This window comes from Populus euphratica, unplaced genomic scaffold (genome assembly GCF_000495115.2).
Source record: "Populus euphratica unplaced genomic scaffold, PopEup_1.0 scaffold1178.1, whole genome shotgun sequence".
In the NCBI taxonomy this organism is placed as follows: Eukaryota; Viridiplantae; Streptophyta; class Magnoliopsida; order Malpighiales; family Salicaceae; genus Populus; species Populus euphratica.
Window position 1 is genome coordinate 56,264 of NW_011501034.1, and position 4,981 is coordinate 61,244.

The following is a 4,981-nucleotide window of genomic DNA, read 5'->3' on the forward strand; positions in this document are numbered from 1 at the left end:
TACTACTACTACTACTACTACTACTACTACTACTACTACTACTACTACTACTACTACTACTACTACTACTACTACTATTATTATTATTATTATTATTATTATTATTATTATTACTATTGTTGTTGTTGTTATTGTTGTTTTATAATTGTTGTTTATAATTTGTACAATTAACCTCCCTGTGGTTCGACCCCGGTCTTGCCGGGTTATTTATTACTTCGACACTCCTGCACTTGGGAGAAGACATCAATCTTTTAGTCGTGTCAAGTTTTTGGCGCCGTTGCCGGGGAGGTAAGTTCTTGTATAAATTATAGTATTTATTTTATTTTCTCTTTTCACTTTTCTTGTATATAACTTTGTTTCTTTTCTTTTGTTTCTTTTTATTTTGTTTTCTTCCTCCTTCTTTTGTTTTCTTCTTCTCTTTTTTTATTTTATTCCTACACGTGCATGAGAGTGTGGTCACGTACATCAAGTGGTAGACTTTATTGGGTATCCTCATCATTTTCAGAAAATATGGCCGAAGAAGATAATCAATCACTTCATAATGAGAATAATGAGAATAATCGTGCTAGAACACTTAGAGACCACATGAATCCCACAAGAACACTTAGGCCCAATCATAACCCATATTTGCAAAGATACAATCCTGCTTGGAAAAATCACCAAAATTTCAGTTGGAAGAGTGATAATGCACAAACTTCACAACCACAGTTTCAAGCACACCATAATTTCCAAAATTATCATGGATATGCACCTCCTTATGCTCCACCTCCTACAAGAAATTTTGAGAAAACTTTGTATGCATTCACTGAAAAGCAAGAGACAATCAACACTCAACTTGCTCAAAGCATAACAGATTTTAAAGATACTCTTGCAAAATTCATATCTGCTCTCAATTTTCAAGAGAAAGGTAAGTTTCCATCTCAACCACAGCAAAATCCCAAGGGGCAATACAATGCAAATGCAAGTAGTTTTAGAAGTCAACACATGGATCAAGTCAAATCAGTCACCACTCTTCGTAGTGGTAAGGTTATTCACAAGCCAATTCTTGAACCTTGTGAGAAAGATGATAAGTCAATCTCTAAGGGTAAGAAAGGGGTTGAATCTGAACATTGCAAAGAAAAAACTGATTCCTCGCCAGCACTTCCATTTCCTCATGCCACGACCGATTAGGAAGTAGTTTTGGAAGTCAACACATGGATCAAGTCAAATCAATCATCACTCTTCACAGTGTTAAGGTTATTAAAAAACCCACTCTTGAACCTTGTGAGAAAGATGATGAGTCAATCTCTAAGGGTAAGGAAGGGGTTGAATCTGAATATTGCAAGGAAAAGACTGATTCCCTGCCAGCACTTCCATTTCTTCATGCCATGACCAATCAGGAAGAAATCGATGATGAAAAAGGCACCGAAAATGTTGATGTGGATCTTTTATCAAAAGTGACAACAGATTCGACACCCGACATCACACCAATCAATTATTACTTTCTTGATGAATCTCTACTTTCTCTTAGTTCAATGCCTTGGTTTGCTAAAAATATCAATTTTCTTGCTTCAGGATTTTTGCCAGCTCACTAAAGTACCGAAAACAAAAGAAAATTTTTGAGCAACGTGCAAAACTTTTATTGGAATGACTCTTACTTATTCAATTATTGTCCTGATCAAATATTCCAAAGATGCTTTCCTGATAATGTGGTAAGTAATGTCATTAAATTTTGTTACTCTAAGGCACGGGGGGGATCATTTATCATTAAAAAAGAGGATTGTAGAAATCTTACAGAGTGGATTTTACTAGCCCATCATATTGAAGGAGTCACATGAATTCCGCAAAAACTGTGAAAATTGTCAAAAGGTAGGATTTATTTCAAAACACAGAGAGACTTTAGATAAACTTCTATTGACTCTTAAGTCTCATCATAGTCGAGATAAGTATCGTGCAATTCATGACTTATGAACCCATTTTCATAAAGAACATGTTATACATAGTCTTGGGAATCTGACTAAAAAAAACCCTGTTTGCTAGTTTTTAAGAAAACTAGATGGGAAGCCTATCCCCAACCCATAGAGGGCGTTTAAGCCGTTCTTGGACGTAAAACCAAGGGAAGATGTGAGCCACAATCACAACTACCTATACATACATATTTTTTTTAAAATAAATAAATAAAGAGTGTGTGTGTGTGTGTGTGTGTGTGTGAGACTCCAGCTGGCCTACATATAGGTGGTATGATTGCCTTTCTAATTTCTCATCTATAAAATCCTCTCTTCCTTCCTTTCATTTCTACTCAACCCATACATTCAACAAATACATAAGTGTGTAGAAATGGCAAGTTCCTCAAGTCATCAAATAAAAAATATTTGTGTTTTTGGTGGATCTAGTCCTGGGAAAGAAAAGGAGTTTTTAGAATCAGCAAACCATCTTGGTCAGGTGCTAGCTGAGAGAAAGATTCATTTAGTGTATGGGGGAGGCAGTCTTGGGTTAATGGGAGGTGTGTCAATAGCTGCATTTTTAGGAGGTAGTCAAGTTTTAGGGGTCGTCCCCGAAGCTTTAGCACAAGGGGACATCATTGGAAAAACAATTGGAGAGGAACTTCAGGTCTCCACAATGTCAGCTCGAATGAATGCAATGTTTAACCATGTTGATGCCTTCATTGCTTTACCAGGTGGTCTAGGCACATTGGAAGAGATCTTTCATATTTTCTCTTGGGCCCAACTGCACATTCACCATAAACCCATAGGTTTGTTAAATGTTCATGGTTATTATGATAAGTTGCTGTCTTTTCTTGATCATGCTATGGAACAAGAATTTCTAACATCTTCTGCACGACAAATTATAATCTCTGTTGCTACTGCTGAACAATTGATTGACCAACTACAATCTTTCATTCCTGTAATTGATCCCTCCATAAATCACATAAATTGGTCATCTAAGGAAAGCCGTAAAAAGCTTAGATTAGATTTGAGTCTTCATTTGTAATTTTTGTGTTGTTTTGTTTTATTATTGTGTTTTGTTATTTTTTTGTTTTTGTTTAATTGTGTTTCAGGTTTGTTAGTGTTTGTGATTTCAGGTGATATCTTCTATACTCTATCTTTCTACCTTAGAACATTGAGGACAATATCTCGTTTTGGTTGGGGGGAGAGGGTAGTAGTTGGTAAGAAAAAAAAATTGTTTTCCATTTCATAAAGCATGTGCATAATTGTTGTTACTAGGATGGCAGAGTAAAGGAGCTCTTTTGTTAAAGTGACTCTTGAGACGCATCTTAGTAACCATTCTTAACAAGGTCTATTATAATACTTCTTGAAATATTCAGATTTACAAACTCTCGCATTATTATCACTTAATTCTCCTCATATACTCATTTAACATGTATTCTTAAACCTTAATTTACACACACACACTTTAACATATCATTGTGGGTTGCATATTGGATTATTACATTATTTATGTTCTTTTGTTGGGTTGCACATTGGATTATTACATTATTTATGTTCTTTTGTTAAAGGTAACAACTAAGGGAAAAAGATTGTATATAATTAAAAAAAATGAAAAAAAAAAGAAAAAGAAAGAAAAAAAATGATAATAATAAAAATATAGATAAGTTTGGTTTCGTAGCCTCCCTAACCTAAGCAATTAAGCCCGAAGGGGTAAGTTTGGTTTCGTAGCATCCCTAACCTAAGCAATTAAGCCTGAAGGGGTGTTTTAACACCTAATACCCTAAAGTCAACTGACTTGGGAGCTATTGGCCCAATGCTCGTTACATGGGTTGAGGAGAAAAGCTTAAAGGAATCAAACATTTCACTATCTACCTACCAGTATTTGCGACCCGAGTTACTAAGCTCGTAAGGGTGCCTTAACACCTAATGCCCTAAGACCAACTCGTTTGGGAGTCATTAGCTGAAAGCTCGTTACATGGGTTAAAGATGCATGGTGTTTTTAAATTATATGTATATATATTTAAAAAAAAAGAAGAAGAAGAAGAAAAAAAAAGACAAAAATAATAATCCCAACCCAAGGAAGTTAACTTTAACCATTAGAACAAAAATTTTGTTTTCTTCCAAGAAAAGCCCCATAATTATATGTTGATACATTGAGCACAAAAGAAAGGTTTATGAATATCTTGTTAAGAGGCATTTGCCATGCATTTAGGCATCTTGGTTTCCAAATCAAGATCATGCTCTTGCTTTCTCTCTTTGTATTTTTTGTAATGTTTATGCTTTGCTTTCATTAATATCAAGTTTATGCCTTTCATTTCCTTTCCTTTACTTAGTTAAATTTTATCTTATTTATGTTCTTATTTTGTTTATTTATTTTTCTTTCTTTCATTATGTCTAGCTAAGTTTATTATGTCAAGGTGAAAAGGTTACACTAATGGTGTAAGAATAAGTATAGTGTAAACTTAATATGGGCTTTAATGTTTGATATTAACATGTTTTGTATTTGTTATCTTGTTCACTCTTTAATACTTTGCTTGTTAAACGACTAATCTTGATTTATGTTGTATAACACTTGGTACAACAAATACTTGGCACTCTTATAGCCCATACTATATGGTATACCCGACACCTGAGCTATGAAAGGAACTTGATTTGTTGTTAACATAAGTTATAATCATGAATGCTTGATGAGATTTACAAGTTCTAGCATTAATCGAATAAGATGACTAATGTAATCATGTTAACAATCTATAATCTGATTGGAAACTCCTTTGTGTGTGGTTTGTAATTGAATAATAAGAGTTTATACTATACTTTTTTGACATACCATTAGTGGAACCTCTAACCTTGACATTTGTTGTTATTATTGTTTAATCCTTACATTAATTTTCCATCTCCAAGTTCTCATCATCTTCTTCTTCTTCTTTTTCTTTATTATTATTATTATTACTACTACTACTACTACTACTACTACTAGTATTATTATTATTATTATTATAGTATTCCGGTTTGGACTACACCGACATCTCTTTTCTAAGTTTGGCCATCTCTTT